The 15,865-nt window shown below is 37.1% G+C and overlaps 1 long non-coding RNA gene across 1 annotated transcript; it reads right to left on the minus strand.

The window, feature by feature from the left end:
- Positions 1-6,606: 6,606 nt before the first annotated feature.
- On the minus strand, positions 6,607-8,902 carry LOC145307697 (uncharacterized). Its single transcript, XR_013875574.1, has 3 exons — positions 8,615-8,902; positions 7,963-8,058; positions 6,607-7,081 (listed from the first exon to the last, which is right to left on the minus strand). It is a non-coding gene; the product is annotated as an uncharacterized LOC145307697 (long non-coding RNA).
- Positions 8,903-15,865: the final 6,963 nt, after the last annotated feature.

Raw genomic sequence — 15,865 nt, forward strand, 5'->3', positions numbered from 1 at the left:
TATGCTCCTCTGGATAAAGATTTGCTTGTTAATATTGTGTAGATTCATTAGGATTATCAATTAATTACAATTCCTTCCCATTGTCTATAATTGTGGTATTCACCATCCAAGTTTATGTATCCCTATCCCTGTTCACATTCCTATACTTCTCTGGCTGAGTCAGACCTCCACTTGTAACCGCTACTATACTCCATCCTGCTGTGTTGAGGGCTAGTTGATTGTTGCAGGCCAAAGAGTGAATACGCTTCCTCCCGTCTGCATTCGGTTAGATACAAGCCTATAAGTCTAGGCTGGCGGTATCTATATTTCCCACGTGTTCAAGTACGTCGTTTCTTACCTAACTAAGAAACAGGACGTCCAAGCCTTTAATTGATATCATATTAAATATATCCTATAATAATAATCCCATTAATCTGCCTATTTCTAACCAGTTTTAATTGTTTAATAAATGTGTATTTTTTAGAAATACCTTGTTATATTATTGATATTTAATTGTATCGAAGCTACTCTATACTCGTATTCCAGTCTGTCTGTACATCCCCTCATACGTCATTTTGGCGCAGTCTTGTCTACCACTCAATTTTTGAGGGGGGAAGGTATAGATAATTAGCGTACAGACAAAATTAAATTGTAAAGTAGCTTCGATTGCAAAGTGAAATTAATATTTTCCTGATAACTAAGTTTATTCACGGAAACAGTTTACAGTAACAATTTGTTACAGAATATTCTAATAATTATTTCGTGGCAAACTGCCAAATAAAGATAAAAAGGAACCCGCCTTTTATTTTCACACTAGTATTTAATTTCACACATTTTCATATTTTCTCCTTAAAACAGGAAGAAAGGGATATTCCCAAGTTCTTGAATAAAAGTTTCGTGGTAGACAAATCAGTGTTAACGAACACTACACTCCAGCACCATGACCGATAAGAAAGGGGATAATGATAAAACCAAACCGCCGCCTCCGCCGGCTCCGGCCGTCCCTGGTACCTCGCAGCAGCAGCAGCAGCAGCAGGCTGACCCGCTTTCCCCTGAAAAAATCAAAGAACTCATATCGGAAGCGTTAAATGTTAAGTTAAACGAATACTCGTCACATTATAGAGATTTAATAAAACAAGAATCCGAGATTATGCAGCTCGAAATAGAAACAAAATGGGCAGGGTTTAAGGACACGGAATCACATCGCAGATTATTAGCCGACACCGACATTTTAGATCTAAAACGCAGAGTATCAAAACTCCCAGCGGACGGAAATCTTGGCCCATTGTTTGCGGAAAAAACGTTAAACGAAAGTCTTAACATGACTCATTTTAACACCATAGGTGATGATTCAATTAATGCCACGTTTTATGACCGGATATCGGTCCAGCAAAAGATAAACGTGGTCGAATGGGTCGCCAAGGATAGGATGACAGCCCCAGGTTGTATGGCCTATTCAATTGTAGGCTTTATAGGTCCGGCGGATAATGACAATTGGATGAATGTAAGAGAAACTTCTCTAACGGAATATGAAAAAACCTTATTAGAAAGGATTCCCTTTATCCCTGATAGGATTAAGTCGTTAGAACCCCTCCGTAGACCTACAAGGTCTGCACCCAATGTAGCAACAAGACCCTCTACCAGAAATACGCCAAACACAGGCACAGCCGCAACGGCAACAACTAGCGCCGCCGACGATGACTTTATTAAAGAATGCTTTATTAAGGGACAAAAATGGGATTCCGATTTTGCGAGGGATGCCCCTAGGTGGGACGGTATGGCCGACTTTGATAATTTCTTTTCTAATATGTGGAGGGTTGCCAAGACATACAGAATCTGTGACCCAATTCTTTTTAAGGATATTTTATACCAGCGAATTTATGACTCTAGAGGGGAATGATTAGGAGACTTAATTACGCCTGAAAGAAATCAGGCCTTATCTGCTTTAAGTTATTACCTGATGATTAGGAGGCTGGTCACTCCTTTCTCGGATCCAGAAGTAGCCTCTCAGTACTTCTACAACCTAAAACAGGAGACTAATCAACCCCTTGACACCTATTTTGAAAACAAACTTAGGGTGTTCAAACTCATGAATCCTGGCCTCATACCTAAAAAGAAGTGGAAAGAATTCTATCTTAACGTTAGCAAAAATCTGCTGTATACCAACCTTGCCATGGACATGGCCAATTATGTTGAGAGTATGCAATTTTTGGACGATTACAACGCTTACTTAAATAAACTTATTAATCTCGGACAAAGATACGTTAACTGGGATGGGTCTGGCCATATTAGCAAGGAAAACCTTTCGGCTTGCTATTCTCAAGCCATGGAAATGTTCCTACCTAAAAATTCTGCGGAAACGAAAAAACAACCCATAATCAGCATTATCGAAGATAATATCCCCACTAACACGGCAATGTATAAGGAAAACTTAACCGAAGAACCTGACGAGGTTCCCTCTTGGGTAGATCATGAGGATGATCCTATTGCTTGGGATCAAATCGAGGGCGTTATAGGAGCCTTTAATGGGAGGAGTAAAAATATTAAATGCTGGCATTGTAATATCCCTGGCCATGTAGTGCAGAATTGCAACAAAAAGAAAGCTGGGGAGCCCCCAAATCCTGAGTCCCGCTTTGGTAAAACACGGAGTAAATTCACGCCTAGAAAAGCTCCAAGTAATAGTAATAAAATACCTGAGCAGTATGCGCGTAAAACTATCAACCAAATGGATCAGGAAGCCAGCGAAGAATCTGAAATAGATAAATATGTACAAGCGATTGTTAAAAATCACGTCCACTAGATGTAAAAGTGGATTTATGCGATATTAATTGTCCCTATCCCAGAAAATAAAAATTTGCTGAATGAGTTTCATATTTTGATATGAAAGATAAACAAAATATCCCATGCCAAGCTAAGCTTGCAAATTCCTTAATATCAAATATCCCTTGCCAAGCAATGCTTTGGCGCGAAAAAATAAAACAAATTATTGTTATTAAGTCTGACTAAGCAACACAAAATAAACTCCTCCCCCTCCTTTCCCTATCCAAATGTAGATGATACAGGAAATTGGGGGAAATAGGGAAGTAACCTGAGGAGCATTTCACATGCACTTAATATTTCCATTTTTTTAAAAATCTAATAGTCTTTATCAAGAAGCTAACAAGTGAATACCTATTTTCTATTTAGTAATATTTATTTTTAATATCGCATGACCTATCTAAAATGTAAATATAGTATATTTTGAATGTATATATATTAGAATCTAAAACATTTTAGTTCAATTTTTAACCGCTAGGGGAACTTAAGCGAATTATCTGTATATAAACAATGATTCTTGAGTTGAACCCTCAGTATCAATTTTATCTGAGAGTTGCTCACTCTTAGCCTCTGATTTTTGTAGCTGAAATATCTCAGCAATTATGTATAATAACTTATCCATATGGATAAATATTATTGCATTTTGTACAGTGACAATAATAGAACTATATTTAATTTATTATGTATCCGAAAGATGTCGCCTAGAATGCTATCGCGGTCCGTATAAGTAAATGATAAGATTAAGAAGGGGGGGGGTCTACTGGAAAATCTGTATAAATACAAGCAAATTTCCAAATTTAATTCAGTTGTCCTTCAGTTCTTTGTTGTTATCATTTACTCATTTTTGAGCTGCAATCAAGCAGCATTTAAAAATTAAAATCTTTAATCGCTTAAGATGTGATTAATAAAATCTCAAAACATTTTGATTAAATTATTTTCCGCTAGGATTACTAGCAGAATGAAATAAAGTTAGTTCTATTAGCTTCCGCTAGGATTATCAGTGGAATAAAAAGTCTATATAAAAGTGAATGCACATTATTAATCGAGGCCAGTTACTATCAAAGCAGTTACTACAAACCACATCCTATTTTTTTTAGCTGATTTCAGCATTAATTATATTCTGGTAAATATATAAGCTTGTTCTACCCCATAGGTGGAAAAATTAAGTATAAATACTAACAATATCAGAATAATAAACCAGTCATCATTGACCCTCTTTATTATATTAGCCATATCTAATAATTTTTGAGCTATAATTTAGCGCTAACCTTATATTATTTGTATCGTGAATCAGATACTAACTAATGACACTATATTTTGTATAAATACAGATATAAGTCAAAAAATAAGTCAGTCTGTTTTTAATGTCTTGTTAGTTGCAAGCTGAACACTTATTTTTAAGCTACTTTGTAGCTCTTCAATCTTTCGAAAACTTTTTAGTTCAGTTTTATTCCGATAGGTTTCTATCATATATCCAAGTATATAAATAAGGACCCGTATTAAAGTTAAGTAGTTTCTTTAGAACTATCAACATTCTCATGCTTATTGAGAAATTTCTGGAGCTGAAAAGCGCTTGATAAAAAAAAAAAAAAAAAAAAAAAAAAAAAAAAACTTAATGAAACCCCGAAAGCTATATAAAATTATTTTAACAATTAACCATATTGTTAAAACATTTCATTATTTAAAAAATTTCGACAGACAACTATACCTGGAACACAGGAAGTCTCTGTGTGAGGATTACCATCGTCTAACCGCTGAGGTGGGGATCTTGGAAAATATGCATCTTAGGCTTCGACTAAAAATATAATTTATTTTATAATGCCTATCTGTGCAAAACTAAAAGTTCTTAATCCCGTGGGGGGGGAATTCCTGCAACACGCTTTAGTGGATACAGGAAACAACTTTAGGTCCCTTATTTCTAAAGAAATCTTAGATGATAACAAAATCACATTCACCCCCGCCAATCTTAGCGCTCTGTCTGTAGATTTAAAACCAGTAAATATCATAGGACACGTGAGTTTAAAATTCAGCTTTGATGGGTCAGATAAAATATTCGAAGAAACGTTTTATATCCCTGAAACGACGTCTAAAATTATAAATCTAGGATATGAATTTCTCAAAGTTAATCGAATTAATTTGTTACTAGATAAGTTCTCCTTTGAGCTCCCCACTGGCGAGCAAATCCCCATAGAAAATTCAACAATTAATATAGTTGAAGAAAGTAAAAACATACCCTTAATTCCCACAAATAATGTTCATACGGAACAAAACTCCCTTATCCCGGGAATAAATTGGAGTAACCAGGGGGGGACTGGGACATTAAAACAAAATAAAACATGCGTAAAATTAGCAAAGAAAACAACATTCTTGCCGGGGGGGAATACAACGGTGATAACAATTCCTATTCATCATAAAAATAGGAAGCTGTATATATCCCCAAATAATTCTAAAATGACAAGCCATAACGGCTTAATGCTTATGGAGGGTATTTATAATGTAAATGAGAAGGGAGAATGTTGGGTAAATTTTATCAATTTAGCAGGAAAAAATATTACCTTATTGGATAACGTTAAAGTTGGATATTGCTTTGAATTCGAATCAGATTCCCCAAATTCCTGCAATAAAAGTATTAATCAAATAAATGAATTGTCAGGAACTACACTTCTTAAAAGAATTAAATTCATTAAAGAAAAATTAGACTTAGAAAATAGTGATCTTATCAAAAATAACCCAGGGATGAAGGAAAAGGTAGTAAAATTATGCCTTGATCATTTCGATATATTTTCGGTTGACGATGCCGATATCGGTAACTGCGATCTCTTACAGTATAAAATAGATTTGATCCCCGGGGCTAAACCTATTAAGGCTAGAAACATTCAGTTAAACCCATTATACGAAGCCAAATTAAAAGAACAAATTGAAAATTGGCTAAGGGGGGGCGTCATTGAGGAGGGCTACAGCGAGTGGTCCTCCCCAATCTTTGCGGTAAAGAAAAAACCAACGGCTGGGGGGGAAGGCAAGCTTAGGTTCGTTATCGATTTTCGTGCGCTTAATAGTGTAACACGAAAAATTAATTGGCCCCTTCCCCTGATTTCTAGTAATTTAGAAAAATTAGGCACTGGTAATGTATTTACCACCCTCGACTTGACTAGCGCATTCCATGCGCTAGCCATTTCGAAGGAAAGTAAACACTTGACAGCGTTCACAGCCCTTAACAGGCAGTATCTTTTCAAGAAACTGCCGTTCGGACTGTGTAACGCGCCAAGTGTTTTCTGCCACTTGATGGACAGAGTCCTAACCCTTATCCCTGGCTTATATGAATTTATAATTTCTTACCTTGATGATCTTATTATATTCTCAAAAAATGTTGAGGAACATCTGAAACATCTCAGAAAACTCTTCGGAGTCCTAAAAATAGCAAAACTTAAGTTAAATCTAGCCAAATGTAAATTCTTCACATCCGAATGTACATATTTAGGTCATATAGTCAGTTCCCAAGGACTTAAAATGAACCCCGAATATTTAGAACAAATTAAAAATTGGAGCAGGCCCAGGACAGGCAAGGAACTCCAGCGTTTCCTGGGCTTCTCCAATTATTATAGGGCCTATTTCCCAGCCTATGCAAAAAATTCTTGTACCCTAGACGAACACAGAAACGATAAAGTTATCGAATGGACCAATTCCCTATCAAAAGATTGGGAAAATTTCATAAATATGTTCTCAAATTCTATAAGTAAAGGCTATCCCCAGTGGGATAATCCTAACCCCTTTATAGTAGACGTAGATTTTTCTACGAGTTATTTCGCTGGAATTCTCAGCCAAAACCAGGGGGGGGAAGAAAGAATTATTGGAATATGTTCCAAAAAATGTAACGGGGCAGAGAAAAATTATCCAAGTTATAAAGGCGAATTAGCATGTCTAGTATTTGTTCTTAAAACCTTTCTTCATTATTTAAGATTCAGAAACTTTATTGTGCGTACAGATTCGATTTCCTTAGTTCATTACAAAAAATGGCAAAAAGGAACAATAAATGGTGTAACTTTGAGATGGATTTTCTTCATCCAAAGTTTTGACTTTACAGTAATTCATCGAAAGGGTAGGGACCATTGCAATGCCGACAATCTATCTAGAGGGCAATTTTTATGCAAAGAACATAAGGAAACCGATTGTGAAAAATGTACTAGCTCATTTACCTTGGATCCTTATGAACAGGATTGCCCATACCAAGACCAGATTTTTGAGTTACATTCGGCTTCGGAAGTCGGTGTGAACAATGTTTGGCAATCTGAAACACAAAAAGATCAAGTATTATCTGAAATTCGTAGGTGGATATTCGAAAAAAAGAAGTTGTCGAGTTTTGAAAAAGCTGAACTAACCGGCCGGAAAGAGGTCCTTTTTAAATTAATAGAACATTTATACGTTATGGAAGGACTTCTAATATTTAGACAACCTCTTAGCAATGGAACATTCATTGAAAGACCCGTCGTACCCATTGGATTATATAATAAAGTTTTTGAATTGGCACATAATAATAGTATAGGTCACAAGGGGGTTAACGAAACAACACGCAAGATAAATGAAAGATTCTTCCTTATAGGAATTAATAAGTTTGTCGAATCACGCATCAAAAATTGTATTACCTGCCTAAGAAAAATAGGGCAGGTACCTAAACACAAACAACCTATCACCCATTCAGCCATTAGTCACGAGATTTTTGGCCAGGTGTCAGTAGACCTTATCGGTCCTTTAACCCCTAACTATTTTCAAGGACAACATGTCCGTTACATATTTATCCTAGTTGACCTATTCTCTAGGTACATTATCGCTCACCCAATCAAGGACGCCACCGTGGAAAGCACGGTGAAGGTCATCCTTGAACAGGTGGTACCCATCTACGGCTTATTTCGGTCATTGAGGAGTGACAGGGGAACAAATTTTACTGGGGAAGTTTTCAAAAAAGTTATGGATGAACTAGGTATCGAAACTAAACTTATTCCCCCAAGAAACCCTAATAGTAACCCATGTGAAAGGCATAATCAAAGCATTTATGCAGGTCTAAGATCCGATGACCGATTCGAAAGTAAAGACTGGGCAAGAAAATTAGCTTTGACCACTTTTGTAATTAACTCTAGTACGTCTAGAAGAACGGGGTATACTCCACATTACCTTATGTTCGGCAGACAACCAACTCTCAATCTCGATTTCTTTTCTCCAATCTTGCAGAAAAGGCAGGACATTGACTGCAGGTCTTACTTAAACTACCTAAAAAATTTGGAAGAAATTATTGCACAGGTTTCCAAAAAATCCAAGATCTATTTAGAATTTCAAAATAAATCTAGGAAGGCTTCATCTCCCCTTTTCGTTAACGACGTGGTCTTTGCATTTTTTAACCTAGTCAAGATAGGGGTCAGTAAAAAATTGCAATCTTTCTATGGGGGTCCTTTTATTGTAACAAAAAAATTCTCAGAGGCCCTTTTTGAACTCAGTCCCTTTGGATCAAATCCAATAAAAACTAACCAAGTTGTTAGTAGAGATAAAATACGGAAAATAGATTCTAAAATAGAATTATTGGGGGAAACACTTTCCTTTAACGTCTTTCCTATTGAGGAAATCGTCCCGTCTGAGGAAATAACCTTAACAATAGATAATACCGGGCAAACCGAAATAAACGATAATAAAGGTATGGAAAATGACGATTTTACCTACCTAGATAACGATGGTGACGATTTTATAGAAGGAAACCCTGAAACTAGTCAGGATTTACCCCAGGGGGAGGTGGATTGTGATGGGGGAGGGGATATAATGGAAAAAAACTCACCATTTGAGTCACAGCCCAAAGACCAAGAACCCCCTGGCGCAGATCGGTCATCCGGTCCTCAAATCCACGTCGAAAATAGTTTCTTGGAAGAAACCGTCCCGTCCGAGGCTTCTTTCTTCGCACAAAGACCCAAACAATCCAGCCCTGAAAAGGTTATTAACGTTAACAAACAAAGCATAGTACCCAAGTATATATTAGAAGAAGAAAGAAAAACTAGGTCACAAGGGGGGGATAACCGCATACATGTCCAAATCGGACTGCATAACCCAATTAAAAGGAAGAAATAAAATGTATATAAAATGTATAATTATAAAACCAAGGTGGCAAATGTATATAGCTTAATCTACGTATGTATAATAACGAAAATAAACAAAAAAAAAAAAAAATATATGTTAAAACTAACTAATTAACATATTTCAGAGAAAAACGAGAAGCATAAAAATAAAATGCAGCATCATTTGGCAAAGGCACCAGGAGCTCGAGGTAAATTTATTTTGGGATTCTTGGGGCTTTTTATTATTTTGGCAAAATCAAATGCGTCCGAAATAATACAAATAGATGCGACTCAATGTGTAGCAAACGAAAATCCGCGTTTGAAAATCTCTGAATGCGCTGCGTTTCTTAATATTACTAATATTGAACAAAAACAATTTCACCTGCTGCAAAAGGTTGAAAGAAAAATTATACCTGGAATTCGTTGCCACCTCCGAACCAGTACTCATTACTGGTATTGTGGCAGATATAGCCACATACACCTCGCTGCTCCAGCACTCGTGGAGATACCAAACCTCGTAACTTATGAAGACTGTTACACCATGTCCAAAACTAAAATATTTAACTTTGAAGGGAAATCAGTCTCAGTGTATGAACACCAGATGTCATACACGCGTTTCCTGGTAAACGGGACACTTACTTACCCCAACGACCTCCTTAACGGCATCGACCCCGCTTGCGAGGGAAACGGCGTAAACATTAACGGCATTTTTATCCCTGGGACATTTGAAGAAAAACAAATAGGGGTCCAGGCTGAGCCTGTTGAATTATTACAAACAAAAGCGGGCTGTTACCTGGGCAGTCACTGGGTGGGAAACAATTGTTTAGATCACAATCTGAGAATAGGCTACGATAGAATTATCTCAGATGATAAAACTGATAGCGCACAAAAATTCACTTCTCCTTGGCGAACGGTAGACATCTTTAATATTTCATTGTTTACATTTGAAGGAGAACAGGGTGCCCAAAAATATCTAGTGATCGATCCCCAAATTACTCTAGCACTAGAACTTAAAGATAAAAAACATTTTGAAAGTCTAATTCCCGAATTATTTTATTACAAAACTAATATTGATAACTTAATGGTATGGTTCACAAATTCTATAAAACCATATTTCCCACTCTTAAACGCTAAAGAAAAAGATGACATGTTACCACTAGAGATTTTCTATTCCTACCAACAATATAACAAATTAATTGTCCCCGAAACTCGCTGTTTACAGAACCATTTTCTGTCTAAAAGCAGTATTCAGACTCATCGTAAAAAACTAGTTAGGGCGCTCGGTGAGCTGGATTTAGTAATACAGTGCGATAGTCTTAAAATCAATGTTTCTTTGGGAGAAAATTTACCCTGTTTTGTGGATCATTTTTCGGTTTCAATCAATAATAAGACTATGGGAATATCACCATTTTCACGCAGATTGGTTAACACCACCCATTTAACCCCAACTAAATGTTCCGAAAATCCAATTTTCTTACATTTGTACCAAGGAAAATTCCTTGGTAATCAAGGGCAGGGTATGCAAATACTAAATGTAAACCAATATCTTATGGATAAACCGATTAGCCTATTTCTATATCATTCTTGGCAAAGCCTAGAAAAAACTAATTTCTCAGAAAGTGCCGAGGAATTATACCTCAGCCAACTTGCCGCAGACTCCAATAATTTTGAAGTAAAAATAACTGACTCCTGGTTTATTCAAACGTATCATAAGGTGGTTGATTTTCTATCCAGTACTTGGTATCATATAGTGCTTGTAGTAGCAGCCATCCTTACAGGAATAGGGTCGTTATTATGCGTCGCTTTTATCATCTACATATTAGCCTGCACCAAAATTCACGCGTACAAAGAAGGAGGTACGAGTGAAACACACGAATTGCGGGATTTTACAAATAATGGGGAAAACTAATCCCCAAAAACGGACGACCTGTATCAAACATATATACCTATAAGATTGTCGTCCCTAAAGGTCGTCTTTGTAAAAATATTTCCTTATTCGGTATAAGGAATTAATGACCCTTAATTTTAAGTTTATTATTTTTTTAGGATATCCCAGGCGGAATTTTTCAAGGGGTTTTCACCACTCCCATGGGGCCGGTCACTCTTCATACCGTCGAGAATATGAAGAGGCACCCTTTTACAATGAAGAGGACTATTATTATGACAGCAATCATGGTTATCCCCAGGGCGGCCCTGAGGAAGCCTACTATGAACCTGATGAAAACAGGTATCAGCCGCGTGTAAAACCGCCGCGCAACCCTGAAAACCTCAGTGAACTGCAATGTGTCTCAAGATCGATCCACGTTTACCGCACCGCGAGAAAAGATGTTCCAAAGGAACTCCTTGACTTGCAAGAAAAATTGCGGCAGGCTAAAAACTTAGAGGCCAACGAATATTCCGATAAAGCCAGGCCTAGGACCAGGCCTCTAATGGAACAAAATAGGGGAGGGGAACCGCAAAAAAATCGGGTGGAATCGCCACCAAAACGTAGTGCCTCACCTGAATTGGAGGTAGTCGCCGTAAAATCTGCCCCAAAAGCGGTAGAAAAACGTCCGCCAACACCAACAGGCAGCGGCGGCCCAGTAGCCAAAAAGGCTAAGGTGGAAATTCAACCGCCTCCATTACCCCCTAAAAAGAAAGAGACATTAGCAGAAAGTAAAAGTGAGCCTAAGGCTTTTTGGGTGACTGCTGAGGAATGGAAAAAAGTCCTATCCTCCACTGTAAAAGAAGCAATGGAGGAAGCTCTTCTCCCCTTCCAGAGAAGTCTGGAATCTAAAATTGCTAGCAATGCTTCATTTGTTGAGAAAGCATATATACAACATGGCAAGCGCCTTATTGAAATTTCCGCAGAATTACTGCGGAACCGCAAAACTTTGCGCGAAAAAATTCGCACTGTCTCTGAGGACTCGACCGTTGAGTTAAAATCACGAATGACCACGGTTATTGAGGCCACTAGTCGACTGTTAGACCAAAACTCTGACAGGGTAATTAAATATATTAATACTCGTTGTAATGTAATGAATGTACCTGGGCAGAATGTGGCGACCATAGAGGCACCTCTTCCCGCTGGAGACGTACCCCGGCCAGATGATGATGGAGTTGAGCTGATTTCTCATTATGGCGGTTCTGAGTGCTCTGATGAGTACAGGCCCACCGATAGAGAAGGCAATCCAGAGGTCCTGGATCCTGCAGAGGAAAACAGTGACACAGAGCTCGATGCTCAAATCAGTGAGCTCTTTCCATCTGGAATTGATCTACCTGTTAATCCACAGGCTGGCGCTGCCTCTGAAGATCCAGTAGCCACGGCTCCCTGTGAGGGCATGTTGGCCCTCCAGAATGCTGTTGCTCCAGAGCCTCCAGCAGCTCCAGAAGATCCTACTTCCTCTGAACCCAATCCTGTTGATATCGTAGAGAGGGCTATGGCCGCAATCGAAGAACCTGCGAGTACAACATCAACCCGCAGAAGCCGGCGTGCAGGTCAACTGTGAGGGAATATTTCATATTCCCTCAGAGGGGGCAAGTGTGGTATTCACCATCCAAGTTTATGTATCCCTATCCCTGTTCACATTCCTATACTTCTCTGGCTGAGTCAGACCTCCACTTGTAACCGCTACTATACTCCATCCTGCTGTGTTGAGGGCTAGTTGATTGTTGCAGGCCAAAGAGTGAATACGCTTCCTCCCGTCTGCATTCGGTTAGATACAAGCCTATAAGTCTAGGCTGGCGGTATCTATATTTCCCACGTGTTCAAGTACGTCGTTTCTTACCTAACTAAGAAACAGGACGTCCAAGCCTTTAATTGATATCATATTAAATATATCCTATAATAATAATCCCATTAATCTGCCTATTTCTAACCAGTTTTAATTGTTTAATAAATGTGTATTTTTTAGAAATACCTTGTTATATTATTGATATTTAATTGTATCGAAGCTACTCTATACTCGTATTCCAGTCTGTCTGTACATCCCCTCATACGTCAATAATACAAAGTAGAACGATGTCTGTTTGTCTGTTTGTTTGTTTGTAGCAAATGATCTCGCTAACCGCTGAACTGATTGGGTTCTCCTTTACAGGTCTCATAGGTCCCGGAAAGGTTTATAACTATTTTCTTGGGGGGTGGGACACCCCCACCCACCCCAAAAAAAAAAATTCATTTTAAAAATAAAATTCAAATAGTGCGGTCGACTTCCCCCCCCCATAAATTTTTTTTAGATTTATTCTTTAAAATCTAAATTACCTACAAAAAATTGGTTTGATCAAACCTCTTGGGGCAAAGCCCCTAGAGGCTAGGGGCGAAACCGCTAGTAACATATAATGTGGAAATATGTAATTAATTTAGGATTGTTTGTGTTTGCATGTAAAATAAACATGTAAATGTAGTAATGACAGACCTCGTAGGTATAGAGGGGCTACGCTCTTTAGGCCTTGTCAAATGAATACATATATATAGATCTGTTAAACCTATTTATCTAATTCTGATTTGTAATTATGTTTGCTGCTAGATGTAAGGGATGATATTGGCTGCCGCCGTGAGGGAGTTCTCCATGTGTTGCCTACATGGCAGGGATAGAGGCTCACACTCCACACCCTGCTATGTTATTGTAATTAAAAGCAAAGCTTTTCTATAATTAGGGTCGGTCCGTCCGTCCGTCCGAGATAGATAGCTTTTATTCGTTAATTTAGGCATGTTAGAATTGCCCTATCGATTTCAAACTTTGCATGATGATTCCTATAGTAGTTAGGTACGATTTAGAAAGCATAGCAACCCTATAATCATTACCAGAATGTCCGTACGTCCATTTTAAACATGTTGATTTTTTTACTTTTTTAACAACAATGTTTTATGTGATCTAATTATCCGTTCGATTTATTTTTGGTGTATTGATTCCTGGGACAACAAAGAACAATATTATAAGCGAAGCAACTCTATAAACAAATCCTACAAATGTAAGTATGTCCATAAACATTATTCTGTATGAAGCAGTTTTTAAACAAATTTACTTACAATTTTGCTTCGACTCTTATACATTTATATTCTGATTATTCAGTTCTGACACTATACAAGTGTTAGTGTCCGTTTGTCCTACCGTTTCAGTGCTTCGCTTTTATGGTAAAATAAAATCATAAAATCAATAACACTGGGAGTTAATCTTACAACCATCCAACGATGAAATAATCTATTCCTTTTAGGATTTGATGAAAATAAAGATTTCAACCTATAGGGACAGAAAGCTTTGCTATATGTACTATGTATATACTATGTATACTATATATGCTATGTATACTAGCGGCTACGCCCCTAGAAGCATCTAGGGGCACATTACTTACGGTAGGAGGAGGAAAAGTTGGCCTCATCCCATTTAAGATTTGAGTTTCAAAAAGATAAAAAAGATATTTTTTGGGGGGGAGAGAAGTGAAGACAAACTCCCCCAAAATAGTTTAAAACCTTCCTAGGACCTGTAAGAAGCTTCACTGTAAAGGAGAACAAAACAGCCAACAGCAGTTAGCGAGATCCTTCAGTACAGACAAAAAACGCTTACTACTTTACATATAAGGATATATAAAGCCTCTAGGGACTTTGCACCAAGATGTTTGATCAACCTGATTTTTCATTCGGAGGGGGGGGGGGGGCGGGGTCCCAGCCCCCAAGAAAATATCTTAAAACCATCTCAGGACCAGTTGGTATATTCTCTGAAGAGTAGAGCCCAATCGTTTCAGTGGTTACTGAGATCTTAAGCTTAGGACGGACAGACAGACATCGTTCTACTTTGTATTATAGATTTAAGTAGTTAGAATTGTCATATTGTTATTCAAATTTACAGATTTTTTAAAGCGAAGCTTTTCTTTAATTGGGGTCGGTCCGTCCATCCGGAACGGATAGATTTTTCGTCAATTTTGGCAGGTTAGAATTGTCCCATCGATTTAAAACTTTGCAAGGTGATTCCTTTAGTAGGTAGGTACAACTTAGAAAGCGTAGCAACTGTATTTGATAAGATTTATTTTTAAATCAGTTTAGTTATGATAAATATATTACATATCATTTACAGATATTATATTCGTTACCAGAATCTCCGTACGTCCATTTTAAACATGTTTATTTTCAACTTATTTAAAATAAAATTTTTATGTGTTATGATTATCCGATTGATCTGGTTTTTGGAATACTGGATAACGAAGAACAATGTTAAAAGAAAAGCATCTCTATAATCAAGTCCTAAAAATGTAAGTACGTCCTTAAAGATTATCCTGTATTTCAGCAGTTTTTCAACAATATTACTTAAATTTTTGTTTTTACTTTTTTTATACATTTATATTCTGTTATTTAGTTCTGACACTCTGCAAGTGTTAATGTTTGTTTGTCCTATGCTTTCAGAGTTTCGCTTTTATGGATGTTGTCATCCTTGTTAAAATCCTAATTACACGGTTTGTGTTAATAGTAGAAAAATGTCATGCATACCAGTAGAATTGCTATAAGCTCTAATTTTTATAATTATTAATACAATTTTTATCCTATTTGTAGTTTCGGGCTGTGTTGAAAATTTTTTAAAATATGAGAAAAGTTGAAAAATAAAACTGTTTGGACATTCTACCACGTAGCTCATAAATTATGCGTAGCACAGGAATAGATCTTATATTTCCAAACACTAGAGCTTATAGTGATTTTAACGATACGCATAATATTTTTCTACTATTAAAATTTTAAATTGTATGCATTTTTTTGCAAACCCTTTACTAAAACCTTTAATGATTTACTCGAAGGACAAGTTTTAAGTCAGTTGGGACATTTTAACACGTAGCTCTTAAACTATGGGTACCACAGGAATCGTTTATATATTTCCAAAAACTAGAGTTCTTAGTGGTTCTAACGGTATGCATACCTTTTTTCTACCGTTAACACAAGCTGTGCAATTTGAGTTTTAAAATCTACGCATTTTTTTTGCTCAACCTTTATTTTTAAACTATATTTGTTTTCC

The sequence above is a fragment of the Acartia tonsa genome, chromosome 15, assembly GCF_053477335.1.
Source record: "Acartia tonsa isolate MP-2025a chromosome 15, ASM5347733v1, whole genome shotgun sequence".
In the NCBI taxonomy this organism is placed as follows: Eukaryota; Metazoa; Arthropoda; class Copepoda; order Calanoida; family Acartiidae; genus Acartia; species Acartia tonsa.